This window comes from Patagioenas fasciata, chromosome 7, assembly GCF_037038585.1.
Source record: "Patagioenas fasciata isolate bPatFas1 chromosome 7, bPatFas1.hap1, whole genome shotgun sequence".
Taxonomy (NCBI): domain Eukaryota; kingdom Metazoa; phylum Chordata; class Aves; order Columbiformes; family Columbidae; genus Patagioenas; species Patagioenas fasciata.
In genome coordinates this window covers 32,960,893-32,988,007 of record NC_092526.1, presented here as the reverse complement: position 1 = coordinate 32,988,007, position 27,115 = coordinate 32,960,893, and positions in this window count along the sequence as shown.

Below are 27,115 nucleotides of genomic sequence, written 5' to 3'. Positions count from 1 at the left end.
ACTATTCATCCTTCTGTGTTCTCTTTTCCCTACAGGCAACATATATCTTAGGTATCTTAGGTTTAAAATTACAGTTAATGTGCTGTAGGTTTTTCTGAACCATTAGATCTGATCCTATGTGATCCAGGAAAAAAAAAAAAAAAGTAATATTATATGTTGCAAAAGACTGAAGGTTGCATTATGGCTTAGTAATTACAAAGATTTATGTTCCATTCTGGCCAAATCCAGAGCTCATTGTCCGTTCAACTTGCACAGCTCTGACTTACAGTTCTCAGCATCCATTATCTTTAACAATAAAGAGCTGACAAAATTTAATGATTGAAGAGCAAGATGTGATTAATAATATGAATCTAATTTATGAGAAAACAAACTGGAGAATGATTTTCATGTTTCATTAAAATTATCTTAAATGTACTCCTTAATGCTAATTGATCTCACAGAGGTGAGAAAATACTCTGTTCCAAATTAATGGGAGAGAATCATTCATCTTCTTTCTGGAGGGAACATTTAATATCACACAGTATTTAGAGGGAGATAGCATCTTCACAATGATTTCACCACTTAAAGTGATACAAGATTTCCCATTGAAGAGGGAAACAATTCAAGAGAATAAATATACAAGATGCCATACACAATGTTTTCTTTTCACAAAAGCTTTTCGTATCTTAGCAAAATCACCGGAAGCTGAAAAACAGTGCTGGTGCATTAAAACTGAGCAGGATTTTTCTATAAGTTTATCAATGAAAAACTCTTTCATAATTCTGTTAATTTGCTATGAACAGGAGATTATGGAGACATTTGCAATATGAAGTTCCTTGCAGGATTTACTGAAAACAAAACAAAGAAGAAATCTGTTTTTCCACTGAGTTGCTCACTTTGTTTCTATTTCAATATTTTTTTTCTCTTTTTGAATTATTCATACTTGGATGTCAAACATTCTTACAAACCAATGCATTTAAGAATAATGAGCCTTGACTGGCTTCATTTTAACTTGTTGTGCTCTGTGCCCAGGATTATTATTAAAGGACCATCTATTCATTGAGTTTCTATGATCCATAAATAGAAATTGCCTAATGAGCATCTCAAATATTCCACTGTCATTTTCATGTCAGTTTTTCTTATCCTGTGTTTGTATAGCTCTGATGACAACACCTATTAATACACAGCAATAGCTCTTTGGCTCCTTTCTCTCAAATCCCTTCCATGAATACAACCTTCGTTATTGTGGGCTGGAATCTTGTATCTTTACACTGTTTGAGAAATGCAAAATGACCATAATACGAACTGAATTAGCAACATGAGAATTTCAAGAGTTGGTCCATGAGAAATATCACAACAGAAGCAATAATTATTGAATATTCTGATGAAAGAAAAAAAATCCTATTGCCTTGTTCTCATATTCTACTTGAACAAGATTTACATATTTGGTCTGCAAAACAGCAGGGACAAATACACTCTCCAATGTACTAAATCCATTTAAACTCATACCAAAGAATGAAGGTAGAGAAAAATAAAGGAAGAGATGCAGAGTTTCTGACACTACCTGCAGTGATATAATATGATGGAGAAAATAATACATATTCCATGAGAAATCAGTAGCGACTTCTGAGGAGGGTGGAGAGCAATCCCTTCAAGAGGAAGAATAAATATATTTAAGTTCTACACAGCTTGTGTTTCTCCTTTGGCATTTCCCCCATTTCCTTTGTACATAACTTCAAGCACATGCCAGCACTTAGAAAAGAAGCCCGGCAAAACCGACCTTCAGCTGCTCTGTCTCTCGAACTGATACAGCACAGCGTGCAGCAATGTGGCCTGCCAGAACAAGATCATCAGCTCCTAAAACCACCATCAGCTGCTAAAACCAACACCACCTAATTAAGTCTGTCCACTTATTCAGTGATCTTGACACATGCCCAGTGATCTTGACACATGTGTTAGTGAATATTGTCACATCAACCTTATTTTCTATTTTAATTTTACACTGGTTTTCATTTTTCTCAGACCATATGTGCCATCACTTTGCTTGAATCCAAGAAAGACCAAGAAAAAGACTGCTCACCATTCTGGCATCCCAGAGAGATAAAGTCTTGTCAGCAGAACTAGTGAGAGCGTTGTTGGAGAATGGAAGAAACTCAGTGCTGTTGACTGAATCTTCATGGCCACACGTCATATATCTGCATCTCTCACTGTGAAAGAAAATAACAAATACAGCACTTGCTATTCAGGGTAATAAGAATAAGAGACAAGTTTAGGTAAACTAGTAACACATTTTATGTACCTTTCTTAGCTACTCCTTTGAAAAAATGAACATTGACAGCTATTCATCACTCAAGCACTACATCACACAGAAAATTAAAAAAAAAAAAAACAAAAAAACAAAACCAACCAAAACAAAACACAAACCAACCAAAACAGTTAGTGTTTGCTTCCCAGTAATGAAGTCTGTAGTGGGAAAGTCAAAAGAAATGGAGAAGTGGATTTTAAAGGATTGAATTGTAAGGAGCAATGAAAGCACCACTTCACATTTCCTGGGTTCATCCTCGACTACTTTGTTGAGGTAGAATTTAAAAGGAACATGGATTAAAAAGTAGGATAGGGACAATTTCCTTTTTGAAGATACTTTATTCCTTCTTGCTTACAAAGGGTCTAAAAAATCTATAGCACCATGCCAACATGCACCTTGAAGAAAGCCAGAGTGCTGGCAGCCTGACTTTCTTTTCAAAGTCTGCAGAAAATCTTCTAGAAACTAAGTGATGTCTGGGAGTTCTTCACTGAGGGTAAGATCTTGTCACAGTGGACACTTGGGAGACCTTCTCACTAAAGAAGAGGTCTCTTACTACAGATGGGCCCCTCTTGGCATCTATAGTTAGCTTCTGTTTTCTGCATGCACACCAGAAAAGAACGTTCCTTAAAATGTAGTCCAGGAGAAGAGAAGGAAGAGTGCAAGGATGCCTCACCAGAACAAGACGGAAGGTAACAAACAAATCTGGGATTATTCAAACTGATCCAAACAGCAAAGGCTTAACTCCTACGGAAGCATGTCAAGATGGGAGACAACGAAAATGAACTGGCATTCACCACTCGTTATGGCTGTATACAAGAGCTGCCTGTGCTGATATGGGCTTCAGTCTGTGATTTCTTTAGATATACATGAAGCTTCATTAATTTGCAGTGTTTGTATTCTTACATCCTGTGAAAACATACATAGATGAGCATACTATGGAAAAACCTAATCAATGTAATTCAGTGGCAGTTCCATCCTCTTTGTTCATCTGAGTCAAAAATAGTATGAAAAAAAAAAGTCAACAAGTCATAATAAATTATTACAGCTTTCAGTGAGAGCTCAAAATTTTATTCCCTGTTCATGTGATTCGGACAGTAGAAACACACCTCCCCTGAGCTGGCTGCTGAATATATCATTTTGACTTGCAAATTATATTACTGGGGGGCTCTTAACTGAGAAATTTCTTGCAATATTTATTAAGGAAGCTGTCAGTAGGGGGAATTAAATATGGTTTGTTTTTATTTTTTTTTTCTTCCTGCCTATATGTCACCAGAAGACTCCCGGAGCTCTTGCAGGCTTTGTATCAACAGCACAGAGGATCAGAATCTGCAGATCAGATACAGGCCAGAAGAGCTAAAGGGTTTTGATGGACACTACCCCCGATCTAACAAAGTGACTTCTCAGACCTGCTTTTCCATTTCCCAGGCTCAAATGCATATGCTGCACTGAGCTGAACACTAAGTCTGTCCTCACAGAAGGGATAGCAGAAGGGAGATAAGTTGTTTTTGAGTAGAAATATTATCCAGGAAATATATTTCAAAGGAATATTAGATTCCAGTGGTATAATTTTACAGAATCTGTGTTTTTCTATTATAGATAAAACATTATACTATTCATTATTACCTGTTACATAGACTACATGTGATATTTTATCACAAGGACTCATTTTAAATTAGTCGTAAAGTGTTGTGGCTGCTAGAGCTCGGTGCACAAGATATCTGATATGATCACTTGTTATATGTCAATAAAATAGCTTCAAATTTTTTTTGTTTGTTTGTTTCACAGTCTCATGATGTTTTACACCACAGAACATGCCTTTTTCATCTCCGATCACATACTTTAATTTCTGTGTAAGTATGCTATTTTTTAAAAGTGACCAATAATTTCCTTCTTTCCTGTTACAATGTAAGGACTTCGAGATGTTGAGCAGTTTCTGACAAGCAAAATCCTGCCGTGTACTTTGGTGAGCATTTATTAGTTTTGAAAACATGGACAACTCCACAAAACATACGCGATGTTGTTACACTAGAAGAAAACAGGGTTATTTTCCTGAAATAACGGGATGTATGTATGTCATTTTCAAATGCAGGAGAAAAGCATCTTCAACCTGCTTGAGAGACCTTGGAGAGAAAGAACACAGGAATAGGAAGGAAAGTAAAGGAAAAAAGTTGTTTGTGAGTCACTGACTTAAGATATGGGCCATCCCATGCAGACAGGCTGCAAGAACAGGCTTGTGAGAGATTAATTAGGTGTCAAAAGCAGGAAGGCCCATCAGAATCCCTTAGCAAGGTGAAAATGGGCTAAAGTGATGGACCATGACAGCAGCAGAAGGGAAGGAAATGATTTGTACTTTTCCATCAAGAACATAAACACCCAGACCTGATGCAGTTGTCTGTCTCTCTCCTTGCCACTTCCATATCATTGTGTACTGACGACTGAGCTCTGGCTCTCAAGATTTAATTTACCACTCTGGTAACTGACTGATATTTCTAAGAACCTCCAACTGCTACATAAAATAAACTCATCTTTCCTTCCAGCTGAGGTATAATTTCAGCAAGACTGTCCTGTATACAAGCTATCTTTCAGTCAGAAAGGACATTTTATTTAGATGTTCTTTTTCCACAAAAAGAGAAAAAAGTAGTTGATAGGAAGGGTAGAGCAGCATCCTGTTTTCCATGGAAGCTCATATTCAAGTTTATCTACATTAGAATGAATCCGCAGCAACATTCATTACCTAACTTTTTTTTCCTCGTTATGAACACGTGACCTTATGGATGTAAGTTTCACCATCTCTGAAGATTTTAGTTCAGAAGAGAGAGGGAATCATCTATGAATAGCAGGTTAGGCATTTGCAGCACTCTCTTTACTTAAATCCAGAAACAGAGGTCCCGAATAACGACATCATGGTACAAATACTGCTCAGTACTCCAGTATTTTGCAGATTGCATTCTGAATCTCATCACAGACAGTGATTCCAACTGTCATCCTTTACCTGTGTTATTGCTACTTTCTCAATGTAAACCATCAGTTAACGTATTTTCTTGACTCATGACTAATTATCCTTGGTGTTCTCTTTTTCTCTGCAAAGTCAATTTCCCTTCCCTTAAATCCAGGAAAGGTAATGACGTCCATCAATAAATCAGCCTTTATTCTACCTCACCGGGTTTCAATTTAACAGGTTCAAATAAACATGGACAGACTGTTACAAGCAGCACACCTATAACATGAATGTTGGCATTTACATTAATCATACTATGATCGGTATCACTAGCTCAACAGTGACTGGAAAATTTTACTTGTTCTATTCCTAGAGACTTCTCTTTTGAGAATCGCATTCCAGACTGGTTCATTCAAATTCAAAAGGCCTTTTAATAAAACTGCATTGAAAACACAAGATATGAAATGTTTCCACTCACATAAGTCTTCACTGAGTATTAACAGGCTGCTGTCTCTACACTAACATACAACAGCAGCCAAATAATGTACTAGTTAGATATTTCATCAACTGTACGATAATTGAAAAGAAAATGCAAATAGTTGGGTAGATTTCTCTTACCCTGTGTACTTTCCTGTCTTCACAGATAGAGTTAAAACTCGGTAAGGACAAGAAGCCAGCACGCCCTGATGGGAACATTTTACAATTGCCTAGTACATATTTATTGCCAAAGGCTATACAGGGCACAAAGCATTAGAGAACCTACAGTTCTCCACAGCAGCTTAGTACTCCTTTCCAAAGACACACAGCAAACCAGAGTGAAAACTGAGATTACATGTTGCCAATTATTTTGCTATTTAAAACTGTTTTTTAAAACCCACCCCAACACACAACACATGGTTACTAGCAATCCTATGAAAACAGAACAAGCTCTGCCATCCTTCTTGATGCTTTTTTTAAAAGCACATGGTTTCTATGTTCAGCCCCAGTTACCTGTTTTACTGATATGCCATATTAAATGTCATTTCAAGCATAGTAATTAAAAGCACCTATACAGCCGATCAAAATTAATAAGTTTTTTGCATGTACTTTTGAGTCAGTGCCTCTATCAAAGGACATGCCTTCCAAAGGACTATATTAAATGCACAAACACTCTCAGACTGCACTATCTTTTCTGACAACTACTCTCTCAAACTATCTCATGGAACAAATGCTAAACTAAATCCTTTATTGTGTCTATTGAATAATATTCTTCTATGTAACCTGCAATCACCAGCAGGTTAAACGTCAAGGTAAATGACACCAGAAAGTCACCTGCTATGAAGATGGACACATTTGTGAGGAAGCCTTGTAAGGTCACACAACCACCAGCCTCCAATCCTGTTATAGCGGCATAATTGTAACAGAGAAAAGGAAAATACTTTTAACAAAACTAAATCCTATCACTTTCCCATTATATGGCTTTATCTCCACAATCTGTTTAAAATAGGCATAGAACTTTTCCAGCCAAAATCAATGGGCAAGTATAGCAAATGGCTTTGGCTTAAGACATTAAAATGCCAGTTTGGTTTATGCTGTTATAAATGCATCTTATCATGTCTTTACATTTTATGACCTCTATTTTATTTCTAGGTAGCTTCACATATGACACATCCAATTATTCATGTCAAGAACGTAAAACTACCAGTATTTCAGTAAAAAGTGCCTACCATCATTTATGACAATGATTTTTTCCTGACCCATTATATCACTAAAAGTAACACATTTTATAAGACATTGACATGTGAGGACACTTCCTCTATAAAGTACATTTGTGTCTGAAAAGATATATGCCAGTATGATGCTGTCAATATGAACCACTTTGTTCAGTTATTACTTCTCTTCAATAAAATGAAACTCTTCAAACTGTGAACACTCATTTGTGCCCTCTTTCAAACTAGTATCTGATGCTTTGAAAATACAGTGCTAAGGTATGTGCTCCTACTACTTTTGTGAAAATGTAAGTATTTCCTCTCCAGTTTTTATAGACATTTAGAAGGAAAATATAAATTAAATCCTTCTCTGTGTAATTTATCTTCATACTCAGCACTCATGGAAGGTTTTAATCTTCATAATCTGAGCACTCTGCAAAACAGTGAGCAATCCTCCAATTTAAAAGAAGCTATAAGTCAGGTTTTCTCTAGCAAGGGTCAGTTTGCAGAGCTACTCCTGAGTTATCGAATCATGTGAAATTTCATCATATTGTTGGTTTCAGGAAATTTCAATTGTTAGACATCCAAATTCACAGCAAGCAGAATCAAGATTAAGTATTAAACCTTTCTGTCATTACTCATATCAGAGGCCAGGTAAGGCTGGTTGAATCAAGGAGCATGGGGTGTAAGTCCTGCTCCCACTGAAAGCAACACACGGTTTGCCACTGATGTCAGTAGGAGCAGGATTAGATCCAGGTTTATCACCACAGGAGCCTGACAGCTCATACTTTTGGTCTAGTGCACAGTAAATTGAGCATGTAAAACAAAACTGATCAGTGAAGCAGGATGGACTTAACTGGTAAGTTCAAGGGTGCAATTCTTTCCCCTCCTCTGTCCTTTTCCCCCTTCTTCCAAAAGCAAAGCAAAGCCTTAACAAGTAGGAAGGCTTAGCCAAGGATGAAAGAACCCGAAACATATATTTTTTAAAAAATATTTTCTAGGTATATAAACAAGCATTACTCACCTGACTCAGCAAGTTTACAAGTCTGCAACAAATTACTGTTACATCCTTTTCTTAGATCTCCTTGAGAAACAGAACTTAGGAGTAATAGTCTTAAAACATGGAGGTTCTAAAGTGGAACAAACTGTTTCTTTCAATTAGAAGGACATAAGTCAACATTAAGAGTTACATTTTCATCTTGCTTAAAGTTTTGAAAGGCTACAGCAGTTTATTTTTCAGAGCACAGATGGCTTCTCTGAAATTTAGCAAAGTTCTTGTCCCCTTACTTTTCAGGAGCTGAACTGGGCACAGCAGTTTTCCTTAAACATCAGCTTACAAAGACTCAACAAAACCATCACAAGCCCTGCTTCAGTTCCTGTTGCAAGTGGGAATTGTGGTCACAATCTTCTCCTGGCCCTGCTTGCACAAGAACACCTTGCGCGCACAGGACCGGCTTTGCTGCTCATACAGGATGCAACTACATCTTCAGGTAAGCCCGCAGTCCAGACTGAATTTGTGTAACATGTATTGCAAGCCTTGCCCTCTAACAAAACTCTGAGGAAAACTAAAGGCAACGTATGAGCATGACTGGCCCTTAACTTTGGATTTTGTTTTATGAGGGCTAAGCACAGTGCGTGCTCCCCAGCCCAATCTACTCCCAGATATTTTGGGGTTCAAACTTGCAAGCATCACAGAAGTGTTAAAATCTACCTACAGCTTACAGAAACTTGTGTGTAAACGTTTCCTCCAACTTAAAATACAAACATGAGCTTCTCAAATTTTGTGCTGTCACTTCCACCAGCAGTGCACAGCTTTACTACATTTACCCGTTTGTGTGCTGTTAACAAGCTACTCAGTCAACAGCAACATCCAAACAGAACAGGAAAGCTATTTTGTTATGTTGTGTTGGAAATTTATTTCATCTCCGGGGACCTTGCCTCCTTACATATTTTGCTGTTCTAAAAATTACTTTGTCCTATTTCTGGAACTTGAAAGAGCCTCTTTGGCAAACAATGCCCAGAAAGGGAAAATTGACTGTACCTGAGAACACAACAAACACAAAAAAGCACATGCAGAACAGGAAAATAGGGCAATGTATCACATTAAATGAAGTCTAATAGCTTGAACTTCAGATTCAGCAAGCTCTAATAGTGAGGGACATTTGGTCAAAACTCCCTAATAAATTTATAATTAACCAGCAAAAAGCAATGCTCCAGTCAGATTTCTATTCTGCAGTGAAATTAGCTAACAGCCAAATAATCAGTGTTCTATAAATGCAAGAAAAAAAAGTAGCAAAACTTCATGTCTTTCCTTTGGGACTAAAATGCTTATTTGTCTCAATTCCTTGTAATTTATATAACAGAACATTACTGGAAAAGTAGCCAATTACAACACCGTATTTCTTTTCTGGAAGAGCTCTTCTATACGTATTTTAGTATTAATAGAAGTTATGTATTTATTGTGTGGAAACTTCCACTACTGGAGAGATACTGATCAGCTTACTAAGATATATCACTTAGGAAAAAATACTCTGAAAAAAACCAAGCACAAAGGCAAAGTTTTAAGGACACACCGGTTGCTATGGTGTTGAACACAGACTTGCCTGCCTGATGCCAGCCAGAGAAATAATAAGAACCCTTATTTTCTACCATTGATTATGGAGCATGTTTGTGCACAGAGCGCACACAGGTAGTGGTTGGTTGGCTTTTACCAAACAAAAGACTTTCACGGGTACTGTGTTTGGTTAGAGCTATTTAGTAAAAGCAGATTTAAAAAAAAAAAAAAACACAACATAAAACATTTACATTATATCTGTTGAGTGATTTGAATACTACTCAAAGTCAGGATCTATTTTGATAAACATTGAGAATAATAAATATGATTGACAATAGCTTTATATGCTTTTTATGAGTAAAAAGTGCAAATTACTGAATTAATAATGTTCCACTTAGGGTTTCACTAGAAGGTGTGACAGACTAACAGTGTTTGCCAATAATTTATCTCCTTTTTTATTGGCTTGAAACATGAATAATGAATCTTCTCATTATTATACTGAAGATTTGGCCTCTCAAAGTCTTACACGTCTTTGAACAAGAGAAGTGTTGTGTAAGAAGTATTACTATTTGTATTATTTTCTGCTTCAAGATAAAGGGGTTTTGGTGTGAAGCTAAATTTTTTAAAAAGGAAATATAAAGCAATAAGGCATAAGATGTCTACTTAAGAATGGTTTAGTCTTTTTGTTCTAACTTTCCCAGTTAACAATATGATTTTATAACAGTATATTTTGACTTATATAATCACAGTGCACATCCAAAGTGTCATTGTATGAAAAAAAACAGTATCCACAATTACAAGATCTGGCTAATTTCTAAAGCAATATAGTGATGCTGTAGAATCCTTTACAGATGTAATTTAGAACGCTAAGCACATCTTAAATTTAAGTATTTTCTTAAATGTTCACACACATCACTTTGCCCAACCTAGCCTGAAAATAACAGAAATATCATACATTTTCATACCAGATTGCAATTTGTTCTTCATTACCTTTTACTATGTAGGCTCAGTTGAACTCTGTACCTTGTCAAGGTATCTTTAAAACCTCACTAGTCAACATTTAATTGTTGGCAGCACTAAGCATTTTTCAGTTTATGGCAACAGCTGTTGCAAAGCTCACTTTCCATTGAAATTGTGTCCAAATCCACTTTGACAATTTATTTCAGCTACTTTAGTTCGAATAGAAGCATGTTACTCAAAACCCAAATTTTTCAGAATTAGGGTGCCTTTTTATATGCATCAACTTTGGATTATTTGCACATGAAAAGAGTCATATTTTCCCAAGTTTAGAATCAGGTCAATAACAATGACTCTAAAGTCATGATACAGAAATGAGACTTAGGCATTTGTACCCAAAATCTAGATCTTAACAAGCATCCTTTTCAAGGATCATCTTGGTCATATACAGAACCTTGATCTTGCCTGCAAAAATCAGCAAGAGACCAATGCCTGGGAACGGTCTAAAGCATTTATAGCCTGTCAATATTTAGCAATTTGTAACCTATCTCACCTCCAACTCAGTTAGAAACAATAAATTTGTTAACACTACTCTGAGGAACTCAGCTGAGTAGGCATTCCCAGAGCACCTGTAACACATACCTATGGGATTTGGACCCCATAGGTCCAGATTGGTCCTGTACTGGTACCACTCCTAAAATGATGCAGGAGTGCACATCCTAGATTCCTCAATCAGATTTCAAAATCTAGGTTTAGTTCTTCCCTCTGCCTGAGAAAAGTCAACATGGATATAAGAAACCAGCCATTCATGGATACAAATTTTTAACTTTTTCATCGAGTGTGACTATGTGCAGAAAATAAATTCAGTCAGGTGAAGAAAAAGATTTTGGCAGAGCAATGGTCCCAGTACTCAGAGTGACAAGATCTGAAGTGATCCCCTCCAAGGTCAGCTCTTGTGTTTCATACTTATTGAATAAAATGCCATTTCAATCCTCAGAACAGGAACTAGAACACAATCTTCTCTTCCTCCGAGAAGCCTGAGTCTCCATTGCACTATACAGAAAGCATAATCATCTGTCCCAGGATCATCAACATCAATCCAGGGTCAAGGTGCACTCAGGTTCAGAAAGGTACATGGTAATGCTTATATTATTTTTTTACTCTAATCCTTGCTCAGCACTTTCTGCAAATCAACCTTTCTTACGGGATTTTTTTGTTGGACAGTTAAAAGACAGGAACATCAGAAATCACGTATTGAAAACCATAGCCTTATTTTATTAAACAATTATCTCTTATTCCCTCTAGGCATATGGGTACTAGATAATCAGATAAGCGCAATCTCTGTAATAATAAAATAGATCTAAACCATTTAAGCCGACATTAGACACTGACAAACTAGTACAAGTATGTTTTCTGCTCAGCAGTTCTGCAGCCGAATAAGCAAAGTCTCACTCCCTGGTGACAGTGGGTTATCCTCAATTACCATTCAGCTGACATCAGCACTGAACCAGTGTCCTGTTTTCACAGTCAATATGAAAGCCACCATGGTTTTATTATTTTTGCCTTAAAAAAAAAAAAAAAAAAAAGGCAAAACAAAACAACAAAAACTTCACAGGTAAAACTTCTGCCTTTTCTGGCTAACCCCAAACGACAAAATCCAGATATTTCTTAATTAAACCATGAGCTTGCTGCTGTTGATTTTAAAAGATAACAGCATACATGTGTTTTGATGGATCACTGCCAAGTGATTTAATTCTGTATGTGCATATATTAATGCTTATGTTAGAACTGTTCTATTCAAACAGGTTATTGCACAGTTTTAGGCTTCTGCTGTTCAAATAAAATATTGGGGAAAAGGTGATCCATCTAAACTCAATATTCACATCTCCTTTCCTGTGCATTTCAAGCACCTTGAAGAACTTGTCATTTCTTTAATTCTTTTCCTTCTCATCATTTATTTCCCTCTTTTACTTAATTGTGTTAATAGATAAAGAATATGGTATTATATACACAGCTACCGACTGGCCACACAACACAGAAAATGAGAAATGTAACAACAAAAAATACAATTTGAAATATTTGTACATCAGAAGACCAGATTAACTATGCTATATCAGAACACAAATTTTCCGTTCAGCCCTGGTATCTTACTATGAGGCTGATCTGATCTATTTCTTCTGAGGAGTCACTGACAAATGTAAAAAAAATTGCTTTTTATAGGGTTTTAAGTGTGTAACAGTATATAACAGCACATTTTAAAAAAATGCTACTCCTGTAACCCTAAAGTTGAAAATACCTCGCCAAAGCCTACTGAGTGCATCCCCTAGAGATCTGTCATACCACAATCTCTATAACTTTGTTCATTTAAGATGAGATTTCCAAACCTCCCTGACAACGCAGTCTCATATTCATACAGCTTTTAAGTGCCTAATCAATTAGATCCTTAACAAGCTTTTCAAAAGTGACAAGGTGCCCGCTGCAACAGATTTTCAACCAACCCTTCAGGCACTTTTAAAGATGCAACTCTTCATGGATATTAAATGAAGGGAGCCCAGCCTTTAACATCTGCTTAGGTGAGAACTTTGTTACGTGACTTTACCAGAATTAGGCAGAAGCTGACAAGGAGAAGACTTGTCTCACTGAAGAACAAAAAGTGACTCTCTCAGAGCTTCTCTTTCTAAGAGTCAACATTAAACTGCTTGAAGGATGACCTAGGTCTTCACTGTTCCTGAAACAAAATTCCTGCCTTCCTTCAAAAAAAAAAAAATCAGCTGTTGTAAAAGTACTGACAAAAGGGGAAAACTGAAAGAAGAAATATATAGGAGACAGCGGAATAACCTAACTCAACTACATTCACAGTTTTTATAAAACTGACTTAATTAAGCTATCAGCCCTCAAAAACAAACAAAAAACCCACACCAAAAACACTGCCCCAGAAACAACCAAAACAACCAAAACCAAAAAACAACAAAAACAAATCCACAAAAACCATTAATGTACCTCAGAATCCATTTGATTTATAGTGATGAAATTCCATATAGGACAGAGAAAACAGTATCAACACTTCATCATTTAATTTCACCGGTTTCTTAATTTGTTTTTTCAACATGAGATTAGACTGACATTTCTATACCTTAGTCACAACCCATAAGCAGGAAGACTCATGTAAGCAACATGGGCAATTCACAGTGTCCAATGCACACCTATAAAGGGACTTCTGCATGCTGTGTTCACTGAGCTTTGCATTCAAATGCATTAGGCACCAAAACTATATGCACACCATGAATGACTCTGCCAGAATCTGTCTTCTTATTTTCTGATATAAAATAAAATGCCTTTATCAAAAAAGTCAGATAAAGAAAACCCTACAGTCTCAAATCCAAAAATGCAATGGCAAGTGAATGTTAGAGGCCTCTATTTATTACTATGTTGCAAACCAGGAGCTTTACTCCTTTGCATATTTCAAATAAAAAACTATTAACAACAACAAGCAAAAAGTCAGTAGCAATAATGCAGACAACCATGAGAGCCTGGGCCAGTACTGTGTAAATTAGTATCCAGTTACACAGAATATTAATAGGTGGTTTTAATCTACAGAATGCAGATTTCCTGCATAGAAAGCAGTGCTACTCTTGTCATATTTGGGGTTTTTTTCTTCCATATTTTAAATTTACTGAAATTCCTTCAGACCTATTAAATGAGCAAATCCTTTTTGAAAACAGTACAACATGGCTGAAATGCAATAAATATAAGCACTTTAATATTTAAGTGAGGAAAATGAATTTCAGTGTGTTTTCAAATTGGTTTTCTTCAGTGCAGACTTTCTTTATTTGTCCAAATGAAATGGATTTGAGTGGGTGGCAGCTTTAAGGAGATATGCAGCACTATTCAATGGCTTTGTGAACCTGGGAAGACATTATGAATAATGGATTTGCTGTGCTCTTAGACACGGAGCCACAACAAAAACAATATCATTCTAGGTTCTCTAATAAGCAGCTGCTGGAGTAAGGAATCAAAAGCCTGGCCTACTGATTTCAGCTACAGGTGCTAGCATTTTTTTTTTTTCAAATCATTGTAGCAAACTAAGGGACTGGCTCTGTGTTTTCAGCAGGAAAACTACCAAACACAGAGTGTGGAGGGCTAAATTCCAAGAGCTATCTCCTCCCATCACCCCAATTCACTGCTTTCTTCTTTCAAGCCTGTTTTCATATTATACACCAGCCCCACTCCCTCCAAACAGAGCTGGAAAAGGGCTGGATTTCCCTCTGGCAACAGCGGGAGGAAAATGTTAACTTGAAATACACGCACAAAATAGAATAATACTGGTTTAGCTTCCTCCTTTTACATGTATCTCCCTTCTCAAGGTGAGAGAGTCCTTTGTTTTATTTAGTAATTAACTTAAAATACTTAAATTTCATCAGCAAATCACTCACTCTTAAGCATGAAGGGAAACAACATCCAGTTTTCATTATAGACAGATTTGACGAAAATAAATTTGAGAAGTGTACATCTGACTCCTGAAAAGAATCTGGCCTCAGTCTGACCAAAAATCAGAACAGTTTGGGACATCTCTTCCATTCCTAACAGCGTGCAAATTTTCAATGCTTGACACCACAGGACTGGAAAACGTAGCAACTTCTCTGAGAACTGGTCACTTCAGAGAAAGAGAAGGTAGGATTATCTACATATTGTGGTGGGCTGATCTTCGTTTTCTGCCCAAGCTTACAAATGCAAGAACAGTTTACAGGCAAAGACACATAAAGTAGTTCCTTATACGGGTATGTCTAAATGTGTATTGAAGAGAAGCTCGATCATCAGGATCTCAAACTCTGCTTCTAGAAGCCCAACTGGTGTATTTTATACTTGCCAAGATTTTAACACTGGCATTGTACTTCTAAAGGTTGTGACATCATCTTATCCTGTTGGTAAATATATCTCCAGCAAGACAGTACTAAAATCTTCAGCTGCAGATAGCAAAGTTTAGTTTATACTATTATTGTAAGTACTGAATATGTAATCAAAGTTGCCAAGTCATGAATGACACATTTAGAATTCAGTTTTTGTCAATCCAGAGGGCTAGCTGCTAACTTCACAGCTGCGTCCTCAAGCCTTTCTTTTCACCTTAACCCTCCAAACACAGCTCAGATCTACATTACTTACGAAACAAACTCTGGGAAAAAAAAAAAAAAATCTATGAAAAGGGTTTTTTAATCATCAAAACATAACTGCAGAAGGTCATGTATTTTTTTTTTTTTAATTTATTTTAGATCAGAGGTATAACTTCAGAGGAGAGATACAAGTATAACTTCAACTTTGTTCCCACTGTGCCGCTAACCAGCATGCCCTTTATGCAACAGAAACGGCCCACGACTATCTGTTCTCTATTAAATAATTCACAAATTCTGTTGACATTTTAGTGCAGTCCCAATATTATCTAGTCTCTATTATCTAGAATTTTTGTTTTTCTGACAGCAGAAATATGTCTGAAAGAGATACTAAAATATAAAGAAATTCATTGGTTTTGCATCATCTGGATAATTCCAATATATATTTAATAGGTTTCCCACAGATACACGTGCCTTTGCAGGCCCTGAGTTCAGTAAAAAGATGCATAAAAATTATCTTTCAGATGGTGAAGCGCTTCCTAGCTGGGAAAGATATTGGCCAGTCTAGAAAAATATTTGTTTCAATCCACATCAGAAAACTTGCTCTGAATATTCAAAGTGCAGAAGGGAAGTTGCCAATATCTCTGTTTTCCTCATCCTGATCTCCACCTCCATTAAGGCAAAAAACCAAACCAAAACAAAAAACCAAGACCACCAACAACAAAACCCAACATATTTACATGAGAAGAATCAGACTGGCTATGTAAACAGTTCAAAGACTTAACCATTTGTATCATGTAGATATAAACTTCACAGCTTTCAGAGTATCCTCTGAAGATTCTGAGATCTAGCTCAAAGAATATTCTGCACATGATACCAAATAAATTGTATTACATGTATGCAGTCCTACCATTTAGGGAAATCTAAGATTTAGGACATAAAAGAGCCCCAAGGTTTTTAAAAAACTGTCACTGAGAAAACAAACAAAGACACACACACTGTTGGTCTGAAAACAGTATTCATTCACATTTTGAGAAGGTCCGAACAGAATTCAGTGTCTTCCAACTTCAACAGAAGACCCAGGAGTCCCTTTTTGTATGTAAGAAGTCATTGTCTCGGGATTAAGATGTGACTTGCATTCATACTGTAGGTGAAGCTAATCAAAGATGAAAGCAGTTTGCTTTAACAGTACACACATGGTAGATGACTAGAGTTGCAGCATCTGGGAGAGAAAATATTCTGACAATGCAAGATTTTGTGTAAGGCCTGAAGCCTTAAGAAAAAAGAAAAAAAAATACAAAAGGAAGACAAAAGAAGAAAAAAAAATAAATAAAAGAAACCACCAAGGTATCTCACACACACATCTCTGAGGACTGCCTGGCACCAGAGGCCAAGAACTTAAACAATATTTTGTAAGTATAAAAGCATCCATTACCACAGACTTTCATTTTGAAATCAAATGACCAACTCATCTAATTTCAAACTAGAAGACATTATCAGCTAAAAATAGTTTAATATTCAGGCGGATATGCCTATCAAAGTACTGCTGCTTATGAATAGTAAAATGTATTCCTGTTCTTGTTAATTCACTGGAGATACAAGCAGGGAAACAATCTACAATTACTTGTGTTGCGGCACATTTGGGGTAACAGTACTCCACTTTAACAGGTATCACAGACTATATGTGTAATATTTGCGCTAACTGGTACCGACAGGATATGGTTGTGATGATTGAAATACATCATTTTAATGAACTGTTGTCTCCACTGAATTCTGTAATAATATCTGACAGCTTTCACTGTCATATGAATTACTCTCGGTTGGTACAATACATTTTTTGTTTTGGTTGAGACGCCGTGAGACAATATTTCTAGAAAAAAATCGGTTAGGTAAAGAAAAGACTGCTAGTAATGAGCAAATGTAACATGAAGGAGAAAGAAAACAACTGGATAATGAGCCTGGATACATAGTGACTATGACTTAAGATGTGCTGAATGTCTGCAGTGCTGACCCTTTGCATTTGAATACTGAAGGTAGGACAGTCAAAATACCCTGTCAAGATCTGAATAATATTTTGCAGAAGCCATGGTTATAATACCTGCAGACTTGCAAATAAGACTGGGAATTCAACTTGCATTGTCAAAAGGAGAAAAAAAAACCAAAAACAATCAACCAACAAAAAAAAACCCTAAACAAAAAACCAAAACACAACATGAAAACCCAAACACCAGAGCCTACTACAGTATACACAATCAAACTGGACTAAGTTTTCCAGACCTGCCAGCTGGTTTGGTTAGCAGTTGATGGAAGGAAGCCTCAGTATCACCTTCATAATTCATTCTGCTCTTGGGCTATCTGTCAGGGAATCTAGGAAACATTTTTGACAAGCAAGGTAAACCAAGTATAAAGGTGTCCAACTCACAGAAGATCATATTACCTTAGCAATTCAAACTAATAAAGCATTCTGCTGTCCAACAGGAATCTCACAGGGAACTATACATAATTTAGGAAATTTGTGCATCCCTGGGCTGACAGAGAGCAACTGCAGCATAAGAAACTCCAACTGCATCCAGTGAGTTTTTCAAAGCCACATTGGATGCTGAAATAATGGAAGAAGGAAAAGTGTTGAGATAAGAAAAGGATACAGCCTTTTAGGCAAATCAAGTGCAACTTGCTCACCTATCCTTCCGTAAGAGAAGACAGAAATTTTACATAGGCAACTGATTGTAGAGTTCCCATAAGTCTACTAGAAATATTTCCAGGGATGAGAACTCAGACATTTCAGAAAGCAGCTCTATTAGCCACACTCTAGTTTTAAAAAGAACAACTTGGTATTCAAAAAAATACTGTCATTTTAACTAAGAAATTCAAATATACTTATGTACCAGCTAAATTGCCATAGACAGTTCCTGTAAAGAGCCCAGAGACCATTGATTTATCTAGACCTACAGCCAACAACCACCAATACAAACATTTCAGTGGAAGGTACACAATCCTGTCATGCTTAACAGTGTAATTCCTAGGAGACGTGTTTCTACCGTGTCCCAAGTGGTGATTAGTTTATGTCCAAGTGTGAAAGCTGACAGTCTTCGTAATACCGCTGCCAGCATATGCTTTTAATTTCTCTGTTTGCATGCTTTGAACATTGCTATGCAACCACAAACTGGTCCAACATTGCTTTATCACTGCATCCTTGTGACAGAGAAGTAATAAACATATGTTTCTCATTAATCTATATTAATGCTAAAAATCCAATTCTGCTTTTCTTTCTTCTTACCCTGTAGGAAAATTTGAAGACAATTCATTCTGATGTTATATTTTTTTAACCTTACCAAGGAACAGAAAGTTAGGTTTTTAATGATGGCTTCAGTAGTATCTCACTATATGGCCTTGACTAAAGCAGTTTACCTCTTTGCTTAGTTTCACCAAATGTAAATGATGGTATCACTTGCCCAGTTTAGGCATTACATGGGAATTAAGTAGCAGTCATCTGTTTTTCTGGATTTGCAAATATGCAACCATACTGAACATTTTTCATTATTTATGCCTGTTGTCTTGTACTAACTCTTTAACATGATCAAACAATGCTTCTTGATTAAGTTTTGTACTTCAAGATTCATCTTTTTCAATATTATGAAAATTAAGCCATATTTTCCCCTTAGCTGAACCGCTATGCTTTGGATATAAGTTTTTCCCTGGTAATTCACATCTTCAAATTGATTTTTACAATTGTCTCTCTGGGAATTATAACAACCAGGTTTTAGACTTCTCTGGTCCTGAAAAATGTGTTATGGAACTCTACCATAATTATAAATTTGGAGACTTGGGCACAGGCCTCATTTTGATTTGAGGGATTAACAGCAAGTTGTCTCTCTAGCACTCCTCAGAGGATTCCAAAGGGAATTCTCCTTTATCAAAATGGCAAGCGTTTCCTGATGTGCTGTCAGGACAGACATTACAAACTACCCTAAGATGGTTTTTCCACAGTTCCTCTGAGTTCTTCTACTGGTCTTCTCATTTCCTGGAGGACATTTGTCTTTTCTGAAAATAGATTAGCTTCACTTTTACAGGAATCAATTAAACATGGTATCTGGCCAGAACAGCTTGTGGCTCCTGTCCCACTGAAAAGTGAATCAGGTAAGTGTCATCTGAAATGAGGTATTTTGACAAGGACTGGTTCCACACCCTCATTCTGATTCAAAATGTGAAAGTATGGCTCCATTTTGAAACTAGACAATCTTTATGAGTTTCTTCAAAGGACATTTTACAGAGTCCTGATACAGACACATTTGGTGTGGTGAAAAATAACTACAAATCTGGTAGTAAATATTTCATTTAAAAGCTGTCCATTGCCTAAGGGAAAAGGAAGAAAAAGAAACAAGAGTACGAATGTAAAAGATGCCAGGAGAATTTAGACAACATTCTGTGCCTTTTCGTATTGCTCTAATGGTACAAAGCGACTAGTTTGACTAGTCTACTTGACAATTTAAGCAACTTTAACTAACTTCTTTATTGATACTAAAGCAAAACCCAATCAAAACTATAATACGGGTTTAAAATCAACTCAGTCATGTTTTGCACTGCACCCTCTCAAGATGTGTTAATAATAAAAACGTGCAGTGTCATCATAGCACAGCATCATTACTAGCAAAGCTTTAGTTGGTTAGGGGCTTCTAATTAAACAAAATCCATCCCTGCTTAATTTCTTAGAATGTATACTAACTTTATGTTTCCTAAAACTAAAAATGCTTCTTAGGAGAAGAAGTAAAACTATAATCAACAGTTATCAAGAGGAGAGAAGTTATAACAGAAGGTAAGAATCTTCAAGCAGGCTTCAGAACAACAGAAGGAATTATTTAAATAACTATGAATTAATTTATGTCATATACATGTGACACTAGATAAGGAAATGAAAATTCTCAGTCTTGTTGTAGAAAAGCAAAAGGTGTCAACCATTATTTTAGTGTATATTTGGGAACCAGTGAAAGGATATATTAATACCTTAGGAACAAGATACTCTATTAGTGGTTTTATAGGATAATTAACAGTGATCATGATAGATTAGATACTCTGAATTTTCATCTGAACAAATGCACCAGAGCATACTATTAATGACTGAGGACCAATATAAACATTTTTTTGGGGGGATTTAAAAATAAATTGATTATGGAAGAAATTTCAGGGAGCTAGAGAAAAGATACCGTGTTAAATGAAAATTTAAAAAAAAAGTGATGGATTAAAAAAATCAGCAAATAGAAAGCAGCAATGGCTCCTACTCACAAACGTGTATTCACCCTGAGATCTGCTGTAGGAAAGTACAGAATTGTATTTCTCTGTGGCCTAATTCCAACTTATTTTGCACCACTGAAAAAAAACAGAGAAAAATGGAGAACTGGTCCGATGACTATATAATGAATAAACAAAAGAAAAATAATAAACCTGAATGTTCTGACTTTGATGAAAACAATTTCTCAAGTTTAAAACATAAATAAAAATATTTGAATTTAACATACAGTCTACAGCATATGTTTGCAAAAGTAAATAATCGCCTGTGTTTACAAGAGATATATGATGTTCAGTTTGATTTGCATATCAGAGATCAAGCTGTAAATCTGTGATGATATTTACAGTTGGATAATTGAAATTAATCCTGCCAAAATGACTTCGACAGCCCTGAATTTATGGTCTGAGAAAACAATCCTGGAACTGTTTGCCAAGCTATTAACATGGCTGGCTATATATTTTCAATCTGAGCTACGCGCTGAATAAAAACCTGTTCACAAATTGTAAGTCTCTTCTTTTCTTTCTCCACTTTGTGTTCAAGCTGCCTTGTACAATTGTTAGGAAGATGGGATAACCTTGAAGACGGCAGATATGCATGTGTTCTGCTGCCTTTTTTTTTTTGAACTTTTCTAACCATGGCAGGTATGTTAGTTATCTTTCTCCCCCTATCCCTCCTCCAATATTATACCATTTTGGTTTTTATTTCCTTTAAAAGCAGCCAATTCTCCCAGCAGAAAGCAACAAGAAGTTCCAAGACCAGAACTCAGACTCCATCAGATCTTCAGTACCTTGGATCATGGTTGTATCTCAGCATGTGTCTGTCTTCAGAGAATAAGAAAGGTGCTTGGATTTTTTTTGTTTTGTTTTGTTTTTCTATTTTGCTTTTTAAGCTTAGATCACATCTTTCAATAGAAGGTACATAAGTCATCAAGGAGAAGAACATTGTTAACTACAAAGCCAGTTGTGGCCTGATATACAACAGAAACTTCCAACATATACAAAAGAGAAATGCTTGTGAATAAAATCCATTGCAAAAACAAATAAATAAATTCAACAGTAGTTTCATCTTCCAATAAATGTAAATTCAAACAATTATCAGGCTGAATCTTCATATCATTGGCAAAGAATTACATAATTTATTAAAACTGTTGACAACCTTTACCTATTTAAGAAACACTGCACCTTGTATTCTTTAGACTCCAATAATGGATTTGATGACTGTGAAAGCTGCATCTTGGGTTTTGGTGCTAAATGGCAGCAAACAGCCTTCCTACTTTCTTGATACCAAGTTTTCAACCACAGAGAACTCTGTTGTAGGTATGTTCAAAAGCTATGTTTATAGATAAAAAAGTTCATTTCTAATACATAAAAGCAGCTTTTTGAAGTCTGGAAAGAACAAGATGACTGCCACCCATTACAGAAATACAGGTATTTATATTTGTAAAATTTATTTACAACATGTCTCTTTTAGAAGGGTGGCAGTGATAGGTTTGATATTCATCTTGCTTTCTTTCCCCAACCTCCAATATACCGCTTTCCAGGACCATTCAAAGCAGACACCTTTCCAAACATGTAATGTTAAGGAAGAAAGACAGCTCTCATTTATTATTCCTAATTACTGGAAAGAATAAATCACTAGATTCAGCAGAATAACTGTCATTGATTATTATCCTACCACGACTATGTTATCTTGTGTGCTGTCCCTTGTTCAGAGCTTGTGTCAAGCAGCAGACATCTGGGAGTGAGAAGTCTAAAGATGACAACTCGCTAAGTACATATTCTGTGAGGATGGGAAGAAAAAAGTGTTCTAAGCCTTGAGAACTCTGCTCCACCTTCCCATTCTGCTGCACACACCCAGGCTGTAAAGGAGTCTAAAGAACATTACATTATATTGTTGCAATTAGCTTGGCAATTAGTATTGCCAAGCCAAAACACACTGCAGGTTCTTTTGTGTAGCATCACTGTAGATAAGCATCAGCAAATTAACAATCCAGACCGGAAAATTCCAGCCTGATTAATCTGTCAATAGCTTCCCCTTATTTCCATATCTTGCCATATATTCTGCATGTGTTGATTTTTCACTTGAATTAGTCCACATAGGCATAAGGATCAATTGCAGCTGACTCTTCTGCAGAGTTAGGTCTTCAGGTGGGATGTTTTAAGCTTGGAACAGCCATGCCTTCTTGTCATCAAACCCCTTTTTAGAGAGGCTCTTCATGAGAATCTATTTTTTCCACTGTAATAATTTTATCCCAAGTGCATAGACCACACACACTTCTACTGCACATCTTACAAATTCATCTAAACAGCCTTGCTAAACAAAACTCAATTGTCTTTTAGACTTAGCTAATGTAACGTAAATGAACACCTGGGCTTTTATTGTGAACAGACTAGAAGTCCACCAGTAAGGTCACCAAATGAGGCTTTTTTATTTCATACTCTGAATTCTCTATTTTAAGTATGCCACACCACTTATTTTCTGGCATGTCCTGCTACCTTTGGCCACTAAGATTTTTGTAAAACTTAAGGTTTCAATAATTATACACTGATAACTAGCCTTTCACAATGCTGTGCTCCTTATTATTTTATTTTCAAATGCAAAAGCACCTGGGATACACTAGAGATAGAAAAGAGAGTTGGTAATTAGTGGGAGTGGGAGGCATGGGTTGGTGATGAGGATTTGCTTTTGATTCCTCTGACTAGAAAAGCTTCCTCAGTAGAGAAGGTATTTTTAAATTGTCTAAACAAAACTTTTTTCTATGCAAATTTGAAACCATTCTGACATAAAATTAAAACTATTCTTAGTATTATTTCTTAAAGGCCATGAATATGCTATGAAAAATGATCAAAGTATTAAAATCCTACAACCAGTTGAGAAAAGAGGCAACAATACAATAGATTCCAGTGTTTTTGTTTCTAAGCAAAATACTGACCATTAATTCTTATTACGGATACTAACTGTGAAAGCATCATCCATTACCAGAACTGGCTGACAATTCCTGTGATAAAACCCAATTCTCAGTTGTCTTGAGCTTTGCCAAACTTTAACTGCTTTGTCTATGATTTTATAAAAATTGAATTTTTGATTGAAGCTTTTGTTTTAAGTGACTGCACTCAGCCAAAATAATTTGGAATAATTCATGAAAGGATACATTGCTTATTTTGAAAACAATGTTTTTATTATTATTTAATGCTTCCTCAATTCATTACTTGAAAGCAAGACTAAAAATCTGATACTGATAAGACTTTCAATTAGCTCTCAAAAAAATCTGCTTGAACTACAACGTTTTGAAAAATCTTAACTCATACACACTTATCAGAGAAGTACTTCACTTTTACAAGACAACCCCTCAACACTCCTAAAATAGGTCTCTAAGTCTCAGCTGCAGGGCTCACTGCAACAGCTGCAGACTGGGAGTGATCGATGCAAAAGGACCAAAAGGAGACAGTCTCTCCCTCACTTTTTCAGTCAAGCTTCTTTCTCTGCAGTGGCCAAGCTTGAAGGAACATTTTGCCTCATTCAAATGCAAAGGAAGAAAAAGACTGAGAGGAAGTGGAACAATCCATTAGGACTGGATAATACAGAACCAGGGAAAACATAAATGAGAGTGGACACTTGTCTGTGGGATGATGATATGCAGGTGACAAAAACCAAACCTAGTACAGTGGTGTCAGTAACACCATTCCTAAGTTATTAAAAAAAATCTAGAAGGACCAGTTTGGGAAAAAAAAAAAAAAAAACACCTTATTTTAAGGTGTAAATTAGTCAAACTATGTCACAGCAAATATAGCTGAAGAATGCTGAGAAACTAATAATTAATTGGTAAGTAGAAATATAGTAATATTCTAGAAACACCTGGATAATAAATAAAATGAAGAGGTGTACATTAATTTATTAATCAAGGGTCACCTTGCCAAAACATATATAATGAATAAAATAAATTTTTGCTTGTCCAACCTTAAATTAAAGTGTGTTGTATACTCATGAGCTAGAAATACTATACAGAAGACTTACTTAAATTTTTGTTCAGTTACTTATTTAAATTACATACTGAAGTTCCACAAAGCTCTGACCTTAAAAACAACAAAATAGCAGATGCTAAATAAAAACATATACTTTTTTTGGGCACTATCTTAAATTAAGTCGTTCCCAGCTTCCTACTCAGTAAAGCCTTTAGCCAGTAAATCACATCAAAGCCTGTTTTTGCACCACTCCCATTAATTTATCTGTGTTCTAAAGTGAAGTCCACAAATTGATACTAGACACATCTCACTGGGCTAAAACACAAGGCAGTGGTTATTAAATAAAACTATCAATCAGCTAAAGAATCTCCAGTAGCTCCGTACCTGTTACTATCCCATGCTTTACTGATATTGTCAATGGAGGTAGAAGCCATGAAATCACCACACGAATGCCACGAGCAGTCCTGTACAGCGTGGGCTTGTCCTTCCAAAGTCAGAATGCTTCCACACTTTGAAAAGTCCCATATCCACTCAGTGGTGTCCCCACTTGAAGTGACCAGCTGGGTGCCACTGTTACGAGAAATAAAAATAAAGAGTAGCTTTTAGCAAGGATATAGGTGGAGATTTTTTTTTAATGTACACAGCAAAATAATTTAACTATATTTAGAAAGACAGGTTAAGTAGCAATTGTTGATATTACAGTAAAACACATGAAAAAACTATGTTTCAAAACATACATATTGTTACTCTACAGAGTTTTCTGGCACATCACAGATGAAATGGTCATGTATTAAATACGTTATCAAAAGAAAAGAAGATACGAAGTAGCTATCTTCCATGGGGAAAGTAAATATGGGTTACAAAAATTACATTCTTACTTTTTGCAGTCTATTTGTGAGTTTATCATTGAAATAACTTAAGCTCAGAAAACTGTTTTCAAAATAGAATTATTCAGAGAAGAGTATTTTCTTATTTCACAAATCCATACCAGTTTCTTCATATAAATTCAAGCATCACAATTTGTCTCTTTTGATGCAGCATAAACACTTTAACACATTCACTATCTCTTGGGGTCATTGATACGTTATATAAATGAAAAAAACAGAGTTTAACTCAGATATTTTTTGACCAAATATTCAGATATAATCTAGTATAGTTCTATTTCATTTAAACACAGACATATAGCTTCAGACTAAAAGTCCATCTAGTTCAGTTACATGTTACACAACAAGTAGCAGAGGATTCTTAATAAAAACAAAATAAGTATGTAGAGTGATTCTCCTATTAAGCTCTCCCAGATCCAGCCTGTGACTCAGGGTTTCTTTGAGACAGAAACTTAGTGCTTAACAAGCATCCATGGAGAGTTTTTTTGCATGACTAATTAAGTTATGAACATATGCAAACCTTTGGCACCAACAATCTCTTGTGTCAACGAATTCCAAAATTTTGGGGTCTTAAATACCTTACTTACTTCATTCAATGCTTTTAATTCTGTGATTAGAAGTAAACAAAGACTACACATTTACCATCTCTAAACTAATTTCAATACTATAGGTCCCTATAGTATTGCCATTGCGAGAGAGCTGCTGACGTGGCGGGGGGTGTTCCCACGGTGACGGTGACCACACCCTCTCCCCTTGCCTTGAAAAAGCCTTTGCTAGTCGCTGCCCACCAGGTGCGGAGAGGAGCCACCAGCTTGTGCAGCGGGGTGCAGAGAGCACTTGTTGCTTGTCATTCCCTCCGACTTACTGCCAGCGTCCCAGACTGCTGATGACCATGGTCGCCTCCAAAAGGAGAGCTTGTCTCAAAAAGACTGTGGCAACGCAGACTGAGGTTCTGTCCCGAACGGTGGCTGTTCAGGTCTCCGGCTGCAGGGAGTGCCAGAGCCTGCTGCTGCCAGGGGAGGGAGGCCAGCACTCTACTTGTGTGAGGTGTGAGCAGGTGCAAGATCTGCTCAACATGGTTGTGAAACTTAAGGAGGAGGGTGAGATGCTGAGGTCCATCAGGTAGTGCGAAAGGGAGATCGACTGGTGGAGTAACACCCTGACGTGCCAGTCGGAAAGGCCCCAGGGAGGTACCCCCAAAAAGGAGACGGACCTCCTGCCCTCTCAGACAGAGGGGGAGGTCCTGAAACAGCCCCACCCTTGTCACTCTCGGGCAGAGGTAAGTGACCTAAAAGAAGATGAGGGTTGGAAGCGTATTCCAGTTCGGCATCACGGGCAGCCCCCCTCCCTGCCTGCTTCGCCTCCCCAGGTGCCCCTCCGTAACAGGTTTGAGGCCCTGGATCTTGAAGAAGAGGTAGGTGAGGAGGTGGTGCCAAGCCTGCCTACAAGATCACATAGG